Source organism: Heterocephalus glaber, unplaced genomic scaffold (genome assembly GCF_053883595.1).
Source record: "Heterocephalus glaber isolate CG9 unplaced genomic scaffold, H.glaber_assembly_v1.0 deba00001781, whole genome shotgun sequence".
Taxonomy (NCBI): domain Eukaryota; kingdom Metazoa; phylum Chordata; class Mammalia; order Rodentia; family Bathyergidae; genus Heterocephalus; species Heterocephalus glaber.
In genome coordinates, this window is record NW_028258467.1 from 4,218,419 (window position 1) to 4,235,323 (window position 16,905).

General features: G+C 38.8%; 3 pseudogenes; 2 read left to right on the forward strand and 1 right to left on the reverse strand.

Annotated features, from left to right (window-relative positions):
* Nucleotides 1-4,299, forward strand: LOC110345750 (WD repeat-containing protein 35 pseudogene; annotated as a pseudogene).
* A 424-nt stretch (nt 4,300-4,723) lies between these two features.
* Nucleotides 4,724-5,746, forward strand: LOC147820964 (WD repeat-containing protein 35 pseudogene; annotated as a pseudogene).
* Nucleotides 5,726-16,866, reverse strand: LOC147820965 (mortality factor 4-like protein 1 pseudogene; annotated as a pseudogene).
* Nucleotides 16,867-16,905: the final 39 nt, after the last annotated feature.

Here is a 16,905-nt window from a genome sequence, read left to right on the forward strand (position 1 = left end):
ATGCCATGTTTAGATGTGAGTTGGGCAGAAAAATGAAGCCCCTACCTTTCAAGTGCACTCACCTAGGACATAAACTGAGCAACAGGAAAGCTGGATGTATTATGAACAATGCTGAAGTGTTCTGGCTTGAGGATGGGGAAGAGAGACCCTGTGTTCCTGGCTTGAAGAGTTCAGAATTGAGTTCCTTATCATTGAGCTGGGAGAGTAGAAGAGGGCTGGAGTGGTCTTGGTTCAAATCCCAGTTACTCTCATTTTTTCCCCTGAGTACTCATAGATTTCCTTGAATATTTTTCTTTTATCTGCTGTTAACCCTTAGGATCATTTCCAGGGGGCATTGGATGATTTGCATCAGTTTACTGGGGAGTGGGTCAGCAGAGCTCTGTACACTGTCAAGCTGGAGTCAGTTTTCCATTTATTCTGATCTTTTATAAATACAGTACAGTAGTATGTTAATAAGAAACCTTTTAAATACATCTCTGTGGTCATCCTTTATTATTTCCTGGGGATAAATTTCTAAATGTAAACACTCTGGATGATAGTTGACATTTTAATACCTATTTAACAATTTTCTTCCAGAATGTTTTGATCAAATTCTCTTCTAGCAGGGAATTAGTTTGCCATCTCACCACATCCTCATCAGTCCTGGGTATTTTAACTTTTATAAAACTTTGCCAACTTATCAAATAAATCTATACTGAATTTTTAAGTAACAACCTTTACTGTGGAAAATTTCAAACATACACAAGCACTGATCAGTGAACCTACACATGTACACATCATCTAGATGCAGTAATTACCAACTGACAACCAATAGTGTTTCATCTATACACTTAATCATTTTTTTTGGTAGTGTCACGGATTGAACCTAGTGCTCCAGGCAAGTGCTCTACCACTGAGCTAGATCACTACACCAGGACTCTTTCTTTTTAAACTTGTACCCCAAAATACAAAAGTTGCACATATTAATGGAATACCTTATACAGTAACATTTGATACATGCATATTTTATATGTCTTCTCAAACATTTATCATTTCTTTCTGAAGACTTTCAAATGTTTTAGTTTTTTGAAATGAACAGCACATAATTTTTATCTATAGAACCTATACTATCCAACAGTACCCTGGGACTTCTTACTCATATCAAACTATATCTTAGTACCCATTGAGTAACCTTCTCCCACCTGACCCGCAATTTTAGCAACCTCTAGTAATCATTATTTTATTTGCAAATTCTATTGAGATTGACTTTTTAAGTCTCCATATATGATGAGTAAGATCATGCAGTATCGTCTTTCTGTGCCTGACTTATTTCATTTAACATAATAATCTCCAGTTCCATCCATGCAAATGATAGGATTTCATTCTTTTTACGGCTGGGTAATATTTACATTGTGTATATGTTTTACATTTTCTTTTCCATGCATTAGTTAATGGACAATTAAGTTTGTTTCAATTTCTTGGTCATTGTGGATTGTGGATTTCTTCTAAGAAATGTCTATTTAGATCTATTGCCCATTTTAACATAGTAAATTTTTAATTAATACAGTATTCTGGATACAAGTAGAATATAACTAGATATCAACTGTATTTACCTCAGAAATCCATGATAGTGTGGGTTGAGATAAACCAAGATTTATGATAGACATTTCACTATTCATATTTTAATCAGTGCTAACCAGATGTGGAAGCAATTATTTTAGGCAAAGATTTTCAATAAAATTGTAGAACTAATCTTCCAGGTAAATGAATGAAAAGTGACCTGTCTACATTTAACATCAGTTGGGTCAAGTAAAACATGAAGAGCTCTTACAAAGACTAAGCATCAAATGTGTATTGCCCATTTTAAACTGTACTCCTTTTTTTTTTTTTTGCAATTGAGATTTTGGAATTTTGAAAATATATTTTGGATATGAACCCCTTGTCACATTAGTATTCTTTAGATCTAAAAGTTTCCCCAGAAGTCTCCTGTGTTCAGAAGTGCAATTTTTGTAATGTGATTGGATGCTGGGGGTATTACATTCATCAATGGATTAATCCATTGATGAGTTTATAATTGAACATGCTGTTAGGAGATGGGGTTTAGTTGGAATAGGTAGGTAACTGAGGGTGTGACCTGGAAGAGTGTGTTCTTGTTCCTGGCTCCTTCCTGTCTCTCTATTTCCTGGCTGCCATGAGTTGAGCACCTTTCCTCTTTCATCCTCTTCCATCATGCCAATTCTGCCTCGAAGCCAGCCCATCATGTATAGACTGAACTCCTGAAACAATGAGCGAAAATAAACCTTTCTTCTTTTAAATTAGGAGAGTTAGGTATTTTGTCCCAGGGATGGAAAAGCTAACACAGATATACATTGTATCTCAGGCTTTAGGTTGTCTCTATACTCTTTTGAGTATTTCCATTCCTGTGCAGCTTTTTAGTTTTATATAATTCCATTTGTTTGTTTTTGCATTCATTTCTTGTGCTTTTGCGGTCTTGTCCAAACAGTCCTTGCCTATTCCAATATTCTGAAGCATTTGCCTTATGTTTTCAGAATACTAGTAGTTTCAGTTTCAGGTTGTACATTTAAGTATTTGTCCGTTTTGAGTTGATCTTTGTAATTGGTGAAAAATAGAAGTCTAGCTTCATTGTTTTGCATGTGGATATCCAATTTTCTGAACACCATTTACTGAAATGACTGTTCTATCTCCATTCTATGTTTTTAGCACCTTTGTTGAAAATCAACTGGTTATAGATGTGTGGGATTATTTCTAGGCTCTCTATTCTGTTTCATTGGTCTATGTGTCTTTCTTTTAACTGCCAACTTGGTCACTACAGTTTTGTGTACCATAATGTGTGCCTCTTTCTTCTTTTTGCTCAAAATGGCTTTGTTTTTATGGTTTTTTGGTGTGTGGTTCCATATATATTTTAGATTTTTTTTCTAGTTTGGTGAAGAATGTCATTATTTTAATAAAGATTGCATTAAATCTATAAATTCTTTTGGGTAATTTGGACACTTAAAAATATTGATTCTCCCAATTCATGAACACGGGATATCTTTCCACTTTTTTGTGTTCTCTTTCTTTCATTAATACTTTATAATTTTCATTATAGAGGTTTTTTCACCATTTTGCTTACATTTATCCACTTTTTATTTTTGAAGCTATTGTAAATGGTATTGCTTTTAAAATTTCTATTTCAGACCTCCACCCATAGTCCTGTTGCTGCTGCCTCCTAAGTGTGCTTGGACCCCACCTTTCTCTTTGTCTCCCTTGTGACTTCTCCAGCTCCAGCCACAGTCATCTCACTTAACTGCTATGAGAACTCCCTTTCTGCATGGTCCCATGCCTCCTACTAGTCATTCTTCACTCTCTAGCCACCATCATTTAAAACAGATGATACAAAATTGAGGGGTCTTGCAGCACCCAGTAACCTTTCTATGAATCAGACTCTTGAAGGGCATAGTGGTTCTATTCAAGTGGTAACATGGAATGAACAGTACCGTTTGACAACCAGTGACCAAAATGGGCTTATTATGATGTGGATGTTATATAAAGGCTCTTGGTACGAGGAGATGATCAATAGTTGGAACAAATCAGTGGTTTGCAGTATGAGCTGGAACACTGACAGCCAGATCTGCATCGTGTATGAGGACAGGGCTGTGATCATCAGTTCCGTGGATGGGAATCATATTTGGGGTAAAGAATTGAAGGGTATATGGCTATGCCATGTAGCATGGTCTGAAAGTAAGTAAAGAGTAAGTAAAATCTCACTTTTTTGAATGGCAAATGGAGAAATACACATTTATGATAATCAAGGAAATATTATAATTAAGATGAGGCTGGAATTGCTTTGTGAAAGTCACCAGAACAATCAGTATTGCTGGGATTCACTGGTATCATGGCATGGAGGGCTATGTGGAGCTGGATTGCCCTTGCCTTGCCATTTGTTTTGACAATGGGAGATGCCAAATAATGAGACATGAGAATGACCAAAACCCTGTTCTGATAGATATGGGCATGTACATGGTCAGTATCCAGTGGAACCACACTGGCAGCATGCTGGCTGTGGCTGGCTCCCAGAAAGTGGTCACTCAGGACAAAGATATAAACACTGTGCAGTTTTACACTTCATTTGGTGAGCATCTGGGTACCCTGAAGTTTCCTGGAAAGCAGACGTCTGCACTCTCATGGAAAGGAGGTGAACTGAAAATTGTGCTAGCTGTTGATTCCTTCATTTATTTTGCAAATATTCGACCTGATTATAAGTGGGGCTATTTCCATTTTTCCATACAAAGTCTTTTTAAAGATGGATGGAGGGGTTGAAGGGAGGGCAGGGGAAGGGTGAAAAATAAGAACCAAGAGAGATTATGTAAAGGTGCAAATTTCCAGTGATGAATGTCATTATATTGTATAACTAAAATGTACCAATGATTAGAATGAATAATTGATAATGCGAAATAGGAAGAAAAGGTCCAAAGGGGTAGGGGTACTGGGAGGGTCAGGGGCAAGGAAAGAAGGGAAAGGAAAAATTATGAGAAATGGAAAAAATGAAAACAAAGTCTTTGTAAATAGGGAAAGGTGGAGGGGGTGAAGGGAGGGCTAGGAATGGGGAAAAAATAAGAACCAAGATGCATCACGTAAAGGTACAAGTTCCCAATGAGAAATGTAAATGTGTTGTATACCTAAAATGTACCAATAAAAGAATTAAAAAAAAATAAGTGGGGCTATTGCTCAAATACTGTAGTTTATGTGTATACCAGACCGGATCATCCTGAGTTCTGTGTTGTCTTTTTTGTTTATTTGTTTGTTTGTTTTGTTTTTGGTACCTGAGATCGAATTGAGGACCTTGTGCTTGCAAGGCAGGCACGGTGCCACTGAGCTAAATACCTGGCCCTGTGTTGTCTTTTAGTATACAAAAGTCAACAAGAAATATGTTAAATATGTGAAGAGTCTTATTTCTATCACCACCTGTGGCAATTTCTGCATTTTGGTTATAAAAGCTGATGAAAGCCATCCTCAGTTTGTGCTAGTTCTTTGTAACTTGATTGGAACACCCTTGGATCCCAAGTACATTAATACTGTACCACTATTTGTTACAATGACCAAAACCCATATTATAGCAGCTTTGAAAGAAGCATTTTATATCTGTCAATATCGTGTGGCAAAGAAGCTCACAGCATTGGAACTTAATCAGATCACGGGATCTTGAAACGAAGGGAGAGAAAGAATTTATCATGTTGATGATACTCCTTCTGGATCAGTGGATGGGGAGCCTGATTATAGTAAAGCCATTCAAGGCACAAGAGATCCAATTTGTACAATAACTGCATCTGATAAGACATTGATTGTGGGTCATGAGTCTGGCACCATTCAGAGATACAGTCTCCCTAATGTTGGGTTGATTCAAAAGTATTCTCTTAATTGTTGAGTCTACTAGTTATCTTTGAATTGCAACTCTAGCTATTTTGCTCTCATAGACATCTCAGGAGTTCTTTTTTTGACTTGGATGCTCGGGTAAAAGACAGTACAGGACAACAAGTAATTGGTGAGCTATTAAAACTGGAGCAGAAAGATGTCTGGGGTATGAAGTGGGCCAAGGACAACCCCCATCTCTGCAATGATGGAGAAGACAAGAATGTATGTTTTCAGAAACTTGGATCCTGAGGAACCCATTCAGACCTCCAGATATATTTGTAAGTTTGAGGATTTAGAAATTAAATCTGTTATTTTGGATGAGATATTAAAGGATCAAGAACATCCAAAATTTTAATTAAAAAATTTCCATTTCAGGTAATTCCTTATTGCCATATAGCAGTGCTACTGATTTTTGTATGGTGATTTTGTATCCTGCAATTTTGTTGGATTTATTATTTCTAATAATTTTATTTTCTTGGTGGAATCTTTAGGATTTTCTATACAGTATATAAGTTCACAGGACTGGGTGTGATGGCACATGCCTATGATCCCAGCACCAGGAGGCTGAGATAGGAGGATTGCCTTGAATTTGAGGCCAGCCTGGGCTACATAGTGAGTTCAAGCCTGAAATACACATCAAAACCCTGTTTCAAAAAAAAAAAAAGTCACATCACCTGAAAATAGTGACAATTTGACTTCTCTTAATACTCTTTCTAAAATAACATAACCAGATGCATTATTATGCCTTAGAAAATTAGTAGTAATTTCTTAACTATTTCAAATATCTCTGATTATCACATGAAAACCCCCTTTTTAAGATTTTTGAATCAAGACTCAAAGACTGCATGTTATAATTGGTTGTTATATCCCTTAACTATAATTTAAATTTTCATTTAATTACAAAATCCATAGATTTTATCCTTGCAATACATTTGTTGAAGAAATTGAGCTGTCTGGATTTTGATAAAGTCATCTCCATTATGCCATTTAAATGTCTTTTATTCCCTCTATTTCCTGTAAATGGGATTTGGACCTAGAGCAGTGGTGATGAACCTATGGCACACATGCTGCAGCAGGCTGTGTGTATCACTGAAAGCTCTAAAAGGTTTGCCATCACTGACCTAGAGCTTCATCACACATGCAATTTTTTGACAAAAACTTATCATAGAGGATGATATGTTTTTCATTTGAAAGGCACATGTCTAGCTGTTCCTTCTTTCTGATGTTATCAAGTATTGATGTTTAGTGCTAAGGTTCATTAGAAATTCATTTTCTTTACTTGTCCAATTGCATAGCCTAAGAATTACAGTATGAAGTTGAATATGGGTGATGATGCTTGTTTCTTATTCCTGATCTCAGGAGGAAAACATCCAGTTTCTTCTTTTTTTTTTTTATCAATTTTTAAATTAATATATGTTTTCAGTATATAATATATACACTCATCATGGGAGGATGTGTACATACGCTATCACTTCTCCATCCTTTTTACTTCCTCTCCCCCTCCCCTCTTCCATCTCTCCCCATTCCCAGATCCCCTTCCCATTCTTTCAAAGAACCAACTCCTTGATTCATTGATCCTTTGTATTATTTTTAGTCTTGATTTCATTAATTTCTGTTGTGATCTCTTTTGACATTCAAAGAAAAAATTTATTGAAGATCTTAAAATTCCTAAAAGACTGACTTTTCCAGAAAATTGTAACCACACAATGCACTGTGTCTCATGTTAAAAAGTGCATTAGACACATGAACCATGAAACAATTCACTATTCTTCAATGATTTTAGCAAAGATAAAATGCCTAAGGAACAATTTGGATGACTTGCAAAGGATGGGCCCTTTAAGCACTGTTTAAAAAAAAAGAGCGCAGGGCCGGGGATTTAGCTCAGTGGTTCTGCCGCCTGCCTCACAAGCATAGGGACCTGAGTTCAATCCCCAGTACCAAAAAAAAAAAAAAAAAAAAAAAGAGCACAAATGGATGAGTGTGTTCAGTTATATACACTGAATTGGGCCTTTGGCACTAGGAATCAGAGCATTTTGTCTTATAGCACTAACACGTATTATAAAAGTACATAGTATCAAAGGAATAGAACCACCAGCATTCAAAAGCAGCTTTGTCAACTAAGTAATAAAACACTCTACACCATGTCTCTCTGTTGGCCATTACTGAATATTCTGGTAGCAACTTTGAAATGAAAGAAAAGTAAAAAAGAAAAAAGCTGTAACCCCTTTCATTTTCTCCATTTAAAGTCAAACAAAACAAACATCAACTCTGTTATACACTAACATCTTCAAGGTACATCATTTGTAGAAGAGAAGAACTAGGAAAAAATGTGTTGACAGAGATCAAAACAGATGCCTCTCACACTGCTTTCTGATGGTACTCAGGAGGGGCCACTTCATAATCACTGGCACTAAACGAAGTTGCTGAATTCTTCGCCAGATGGTTGAGGAAATCAAGAAGATATCCAGTTAATAAAGCAAGGCTCTTCTCATCCAGAGGTGTGTAGGTCAACATCGCTCCAATTCATACATATAATCTCAGTAGATGTGGTGCTCCATACACCTGCGACATGGGTGCATCAGGGTGATTGGCAAGGATCTCCGTGTACTGTGGTGTCTCAGATTTGTAGAGGAGCTGAGTGCCCAGCAACACATTGAAGTATTCTTTTATCCCTGCTACAACCTCATAACAGTATAGTCCTTATTATCTGTATTTCCTGGAGATTTCTTAAAATTCACATAGTCCTCTGGAATGGAATCCACATTCTTCTTGGCAGGAAGGTAGAAGAGCTGTTTCTGTCTAGTAATTAAGTCTTAGTCATCAACATGCCATGGTTTTAGCTCTTCGGGGATCTTTAACTTCAACTATGTTCATAAATGTTTCTTCATTTTCAACAGTAGGCTCTACCTGGGCCCTCTTCTTCCAAGGAGGCTGAGGTGTCTCACTGGTACTGCCAACATCTCCATTACCAGGGGCTTTTTGTTTGTTTGTTTTTGTTTTGTTTTCACTTCAACGTTTTTCTGTTGCAGACCAGATGTCTTCTTTCCTGGAGCAGCCCCTCTCATCTTTCCCTCTGCATATTGCTCCTGATTGGCCTTTTGAAGTTCTTGCTGTGTTCTGCAGATTGGTGTCCACATATTTGAGTACTCTGCTTTCTGGAACCCAATCATCCCAATTTTTATTCCAACCACTGTAATGTATAAAGTATTTTACTTGTTTGTCCCTCATGGCAACATTTACACACCTGGCTTCATAAAGAAAAGGCCTATGAGAGCGCAGTACTTGTTCACCTTCTTGGAACTTGGGCTTCAGGTCCTGCTTGGGTCCACTTATAAGTGATTTGCATCCTCCTCCTTCTCCCTCCACCCCCTACCACCACCCCCTACTCTCTACTCCACCAGAGCTCATGTCAGACTCAAGGTCAGGCACAGCCACTCTACATCCTGGGCCTGACTTACCAGTACCTGCAGATGTCACGGCACCACTTTGCTGTGATCTTTATATAGTGGACCCTTGAGTTATGACTGGCCTGACATACAGATAACTCAGGTTATGACCAGAATTTTAGTTTTAACTTACAACCAAAGTCTTGAGTTATGACCCGAATGCCAGCCGCTTATGCTTCCAGAGGGTCTCAGATACAGATTTAACCCTAAAGAGTTCTGGAAGGACATTACAACATCCTTTCCTGTGTGGGGTCAACTGAAAAATCCTGGGCTAATGTCTCTCTAAGGACACTGAGATCTACCTGTGTATAGGAGAGAGACTTTGAAGGTTGTGTAGGGGAGCCTGAGCCTTCAACTGACCAACTTGAGTCACAACCACCCCACACAAATGAACTGAGTTCGTAAGTCAAGGGTCTACTGTAATTTTTTTTTCCCCTTTCAGTTTCAGAGATAGAACTCAGGACCTTGTGCTTGAGAGGCAGATGCAGTGCCATTGAGCTAAATCCCCAGCCCCAGTAATTTCTTTCCTCCTATTTGTTTCACATTTGGATTGTGCTTGTCTAAGACCTTAAGATGCATCATTAGGTTATATATTTGAGGAAAGCATCTAGTTTCTGATCATTAATTAATGTTAGCTTTAAATTCTTATACATGTTGTTTATCCAGTTGACAAAGTTGTTCTCCATTCCTCACTACTGAGGGTGTGTATGTATGTGTGTTATCATATAAGTGTTGGATTTTTTCAAATACTTTATCTATATGTTCATATGATTTTCATCTGTTACCCTGTTAAGGTGATAGATTGTATCAATTGATTTTTAAATGTTGAACTGGCCTAGCTTGGTGGCCCATGCCTGTAATCCCAGCATTTGGGAGGTGGAGGCAGGAGGATTGCCTCGAGTTTAAGTCCTGCCTGTGGTGCATAGTGAGTTCAAGGCCAGCCTGCTCTACATAGCAAGGCTCTGTTTCAAAAAAAAAAAAAAAAAAAAAAAAGACGTGAACCAGCCTTGCACACCTGGAATACATCTTACTTTGTCATGGAATGTATTTCCTTTTAAACATTGTTAGGTTTGGTTTTCTAATATTTTGTTGAGGATTTCTGTATCTATGTTCATGAGACATTGGTTATAGTTTTCATTTCTTTCTTTTTTTGGAGACAGGGTCTCACTATGTAGTTCAGGCTGGCCTTGAACTCATGGTGATCCTCCTGCCTCAGCCTCCTGAGTCCTAGGATTACAGGAGTGCACCACCATGCCTGGAAGTTTCTGTTTCTTTTTCTTTCTTTCTTTTTTTTTGGTACCTGGGATCAAACTCAGGACTTTGTGCTTTCAAGGCAGGTGGCAGAACCACAGAGCTAAATTCCCAGCCCTTGTGTTCCTTTCTTGAAATATCTTTGCTTTTGGTATTTGGCAATGCTAATCTCATAGACTGAGTTAGGAAACAATCCCTCTGTTTCTGTTTTCTGAAGAGATTGTAGAGAACAGGCACCATTATTTTCATGAATGTTTATATATTTCACCAGTGAAACCATTTGGGCCTGGTATAATTTCTGTTCTGAAAGGTTATTATCAATTTATTTAGTAGACATAGGCCTATTCAGATTATTTCTCTTTGGGTCAGTTTTGGTAGATTGTGTCTTTCAAGGAATCGATCAATTTTGTCTAAGCCATCAAATTTATGGGCATAGCACTGTCATAATTTTCCTTTATCATCCTTTTCATGCCCGTAGGAGCAGTAGTGATGGTCCCTCCTTTCTTTTCTTTTCTTTTCTTTTTTTTTTTTTTGAGACAGGATCTCATTAAGAACTCCAGGCTGGCCTTCAATTTGCTATGTAACTCAGGTTGGCCTGAAACTTGAAGTGATTCTCCTACCTCAGCCTCTCAGGTGCTGGGATTACAGGCATGCACCACCATGTCAGGTTCCCCCTCATTAATTTCTAATAGTAGTAATTTGTATCTTATCTCTCTTTCTATTGGCTAGACTGGCTAAAGGTTAATCAATATTTGTTTTCATTGATTTTTATTTCTTGTTTTTGATCCATTTATTTCTGCTCCAATTTTCTTTTTTCTTTTTTTCTGCTTAGTTTCAGTTTAATTTGCTCTTCTTTTTCTGATTTTCTAAAATGGAAACTTACTGCTATGGTTTGTATCTGGAGTATACCTCAAATGTATTAAAGGCTTGGTCACCAGCCTGGGAGGTGGGAGAACCTTTAGGAGGGGTAACAGAAGTAAGTTAGGTCCCTGGGGGCATGCCCTTGAAGAGGATACTGGGACCCAAGTTATTGCCTGTGTCTCTCTTTGCCTCCTCTGCAATACACTTTCACCATGATGTACGGTGCTATTATGGGCCCAAAACAACAAGATCTACCAAGGCCTAAACCTTTGAAATTGTGGGCCAAAACACACTTTTCTCTTTTTTTTTTTGGTACCGACAATCGAACTTAGGACCTTGTGCTTGCTAGGTAGGCACAGCACCACTGAGCTAAATCCCTAACCCCACTTTCCCTTTTAATTTTTCAGGTACAGTACTTTTGTCACAGTAATGGAAAGTGGACCAAAACACATTACTGATTTTAGATTTTTCTCATAAATACAATTAATGGTGTAAATTTCCATTATAATTATTTTTGTCACATCCCAAACATTTTATTAAGTTGTATTTTCATTTGCCTTTTGTTAAATTATTTAAAAATTTCTCTTGAAATATTTTCCTTGATGCACTTATTATTTGGAAGTCTGTTACTTAATCTCCAAACACTGTAGGATTTTCCAGCAATCTTTCCTTCTTGATTTTAAATTGATTACATTGTGATTTGAGAACATGCTTGATACAACTTGTTTTGTGGCTCATAATAGAATGTCCTAGCGAATACTGAACGTATTTTGAGGATGTGTATTCTGTTGATGTTGGGCAAAGTATTTTATAATTATTAATTACATAGATAGTACTTGGTACTATGAATTTGGGTGAGATCACTTAGAGCAGTTCTCCACCCACTGCAGACAAATGGAATCATATTCTCTGGAGGTAGGCCATAAACACTGGTAATTTTGGAAGCTTTATTATGATTCTATTGTGCCCTAGTGTTGAAAACCTCTGATGGAGAGAGCTGGTATCCACAGGAAAGACAAGAAGTGGGCTGAAGACTAAGCTCTGGTGTGCTTCAACATTGAGAATTTAGGCCCTGGCCTATCTTCAGCAAGAATGCTGCTAGGTCAGTTTAGCCAGAATCCTCTTATCCCTCATACTTCCTATTATCTTGGCTGACCATTGGATTCACCTAGGAGCTGATGATTCTTTGCTTAGCCAAACTTAAGTCAGGCTTTTGTTGTTATTTTTGTTTTTCAGACAAGGCCTTACTATGTATTTCAGGTCTGCCTTGAACTCACTAAGTATGTAGCCCAGGGTGGCCTTGAACTAGCAGTGATCCTCCTACCTCACTCAGCCTGCTGAGTTCTGGGAATGCACCGGGTTTAGTCAGGCTTTTGAACCTTCCCCCAGGATCCATCTGTGTACTTCCTTGTAAAATTGTTTCAGCAAAAGAACCCTGCTGATTTAGTTTATCAAGAACTCCTCACTATCAGTATCTGATCAAGCCTCTTGCCCTCCATCACTCCTTCAGGTTGTGTATGACCACTCTGGCCTGTCTTCAGTAAGAATGCTGCTAGGTTGATTTAGCTATAATCCTTTAATTCCTGATACATCCTCGTACTAAATTTTCCAACCACTGAACTTTATTCTGCTTCTTGGATATGGCCCTATTGCAGTGTCTCTATATCTACCCTATATGAAGTCTATGTGTAACAAGAATTGTTGAACACTTTTTTTAAAAAGTGGTGACATCTGCCTCCCATCAGATTCTGCTTTAATTGGTCTAGTGTTTGTGCTGGGTTTCATAATTTTTTTAAACCCTCCAGGTGATTCTGATAGGACATTAGGGTGTGGCAAAGCTGGCTGGGGTAGTAGGCATGACCTGTTAATTACAAAACCCTGGAAAACATGTGCAGAACAGTTCCCAAACCCCTGCACATAGACTACTGAGAACCTGAGCAGGTTTTCAATAGAATGGCCTAGACCTGACTTCAGCCTGAGGTATGGGATCCCAGCACTGCCTCCTGAAGACCCATACGTATAAGTTCTCATGGGTTTCCTTGAGATTTGGGCAGTATAAAAGGACAAAGTCACCAAGAAGGGCTTGCTATCATGGCTTTCCTCATGATAGTCTGCCCTGCTTTCTCCAGGGTGTTCTTTATCTTGCTTTTTCCTCTTTTCCTCGGCCCACGCTTGCTCTGCAGAGCCAGTATCTCTCTCAATCTTCACTTTTACTTTTTCAAATATATTTGGCTACTGCTCTTTGCTCATTATTTCTTTGTTCGAGATGCAAAGAACCTGGAATCCAACTCCAGAAGGAGAGACGAACAACCCAGAACCTGGTAATATTTATTTGTTGAGCCACTTTTAGAAGGGGCTTCTGATAACACTGAGATTCTGCCTTACTCCAGCAAGAATGGCTGTCAAGAAATCAAATAGTGGGCTGAGGATTTAGCTCAGTGGTTCCACCGCTTGCCTCACAAGCACAAGGTCCCGAGTTTGATCTCCAGTACCAAAAAAAAAAAAAAAAAAAAAAATTCAAATAGTAACAAATGCAGGAGAGGGTGCAGGTGTGATAGCCAACCCGACTCCCATGTTGTGCTTCAATGTCATTTTGTACCTGTGCTTGAACAAAGCACCCAAAACCCCAACATCCTGCTTGGCAGTAAACTTGCTGCAGTTGGAAGATGTTTTGTAGCTCACCTAGTGTGTGTGAAACTTCCTTGTACCCTCCACTAACCTAGCATGGTTCTGCTTCTATAAGATTCTGCTTGCTCTCCCCTGAGCCCTCCCCAACTGAAAGCATGATTTAAAAGGTGAAATCAAACTGTTTCCCATTGCCAAGGAAACATTCTGGGCTACCCTCTCCTTGGCTGCCGGCTATAATAAATGGGCTCAAATCTGACACAGAGTGTGGTGCATCTCTATTGTTCAAACTTGCTCGGCCATAACATGAGGGAGGGCACTTTTAGATTTTTGGTGAGAATATAAACTAGTACAACCATTATGGAAATCAGAATGGGGAATTCCTCAAAAATCTAAAAATAGAAATTCCATTTTACTCATTGACTCCCCCTTCTAGTTATCTTTTGGCAAGTTAGAGACATCATATTACAGTGATCGATGCATACCCATGTTTATAGCTGCACAACTCATAATAGCTAAATCTTGGAAGCAGCCTGTATGTCCATCAACAAGAGAATGGATAAAAAATGTGGCATGTTTACATAATAGAGTACTACTCTGCCACAGAGGACAAACTTGAGTCATTTGTAGGAAAATGGATACACTTTGAGACCATAATGTTATGTGAAACAGATGAGACACATAAGCTTAAATATCACATGGTTTCTCTTATGTGAGAAATCCAAAATATAAAGAACAAAATAAAAGATGGTAGGAAATAAGGCCACAGGTCTGTCACAAAAGAAAATGAGATAAAGCTGGGCATGGTGGTAATGCCTATAATCCCAGCACTCAGGAGGCTATGGCAAAATGATTACCTTGAGCTGGGCTATATGGTGAGTTCAGGGCCATCCTGAATCACAAAGCGAGACTCTGTCTCCAAAAAACCAAAAACCACCACCATCGCCACCAACAAAAACAAAGGATGGGATCAAGTGATGGAGGGAGGGAGAGGGAGAGGAAGGAAAGGGGATGGAAAAAAGGAATTGTGTTATGTACATGTACCAACTCCCCACAAGAAATGTAATTATGTACCAATAAAAAAAGTAAAATTCAGGGCTGGGGATTTAGCTCAGTGGTTCCGCCGCCTGCCTTGCAAGCCCAAGGTCCTGGGTTCGAACCCTGGTACCAAAAAAACCAAAAAACAACCACAAAAAAAGTAAAATTCTAAAGCACAAAACAGTCTATCATGTTTAGTCAACTATTTTCTAATCTTTTAGTTATGATATCTAATGACATTTATCTTTGTACATAGAAGATAAATGCCTGGGTCAAGGGGCCATCTTTTTTTTTTTTTTTAACATTCTTTTTGTAGTGTGGGCAGATGTTTCTATTGGCTAGATGTTACACACACACACACCTACCTAAAATATTTTTTCAATTTATAATTCTTAGATTACTAATAAGCCTAAATCCTTACGTTTTTTAGCTGTTCATGTTTATTCAAATATTGTTCTTGTCTTATTTCTCCCATCCCTACCTCCCATCTCGTCTCTTACAGCTTATATCTAGATACCTTTCCAAAACTTCATGTGTTCATAGGTGAGGCTTTTCAGATGGCTGAATCTAGGGTGTGTGATACTGGGATTAAGAGTGTGTGATAATTAAATGGGTTTAGCATAGTTCTGGGTGTGGATAATGGAAGCCTCACCCTGAATGTGAGTGGTACCAATTGATAGGTTCATATCCTGGATGGAATATGTATAAAGAGAGGGAAAGCAAGCTTCCTGCTGCTGCCTGATGCTACTTGCTGCCTCCTGCCTGCCATGCCAAGAACTGTTTTTGTTCTGCAATGTCCTTCTGCCATGTCACACACTGCCTTGAAGCCAGCTGATTATGGACTGAAACCTCTACAGACTGTGAACTGAAATACACCTCTCCTCCTTTAAATTTAGGTCTCAGGTATTTTGTCTCAGCAACAAGAAAAGTAAAAAGACATCATCTTTCTAGTCTAGTGGCTAGGTACCATTTCCCCAGAGCCTTCTCAGAAAGCTAACCTGCAACTTTTCTTGAATACAAGTCCTTGTCAGTTTGTATCTACATATACATTTATTAAATTTTTTGAATTCCTGCACTGCTTCCCTACCTGGCCCCTCAGGACACTCAATGGGCCATTTCTTAAGAGGATAATTTTTATTTGTAGTTGCTTTTGGAATTGGATCTGTTTTTGTTGATTTTTTAGGCAGGGTCTATGTAGTCCAGGCTGGCCTCAAACTCAGTGATCCTCTTGCCCCAGCTTCCTAAGTGCTGGGATTACAGGCACATGACGCCATGCCTAGCGCTGAATCTTTGTTTTTGCACATTTTCTAAAGCTAGCTCTTGCTGATATACCGGGAAACTGTTTACTTTTTTCCACTTAACTGGAAATGTGCTCCTGAGCACTTACTCTTCTCATAGCTTTCCAAGGGCTCTGGTGTTTGAAGGTAACTTATCACCATGCAGGTCTCTGGGCTCCAGGGAGAAGGGTCCCCTGTAATGCTCCTGGGCATAGCAGATGCCAAACAGCTATCACCTAGAAGCAGGCTCCTCCCTGGCACAAAACATTGGGTCATGGTAGCATCACCCATCCAGATGTGAAACACTTGTTTTGGGGACCACACTGATGGCAGAGGACATAGCTTCCTCCCCAGCAATCCTCACCCCCAGCCCTGCCTGGCAGCTGCTTTGCCAAAATCTGCACATGCAGGTGAGTCCTGCATAAGTGACACCCTAGCGGGGTCCTGGAGCTCCTGCTCCACAGCATGGGGCAGACTTCCAAAGAACAAGAGAACAGTGCTGTGAGCTGCCAGTTTTGGGCCTGGTCTTAAAGGGCATTGCTCACTTGCTCACTGAAAATATAGTCATTACAGGATAGTGTTTGTCTTCTTCACCTGTTTCTCCTGTGTTGTGGTTTTTGCTGTTTTAAATTATAGAGTTGAACTGAATCATAAAATGTCCTTACTTCAGAGTACTTTGTATGATAACATAGAATTTGTTAAAGAAAAAAAAACAAAACACCCAATAGATAGGAAGAAGTAAAACTGTTATAGATGGTGTACTTTGTTTTTGTGTTTTTGTTTTTTGAGACAGGGTGTCATGTTGTTATGTACTTCAGACTGACCTTGAACTCACTAGGTAGCCCAGGCTGGCCTAGAGCTTTCAGTGGTCCTCCTGTCTCAGCCTCACAGTGCTGGGATTACAGGCATGTGCCACCACATCCAGCTTAGATGGCATACTTTTACCACAAACAGAATTGACAGTTTAATGAAAATTAAGAATATCCACCGAGATGAGTAGTTACACAAATATATTT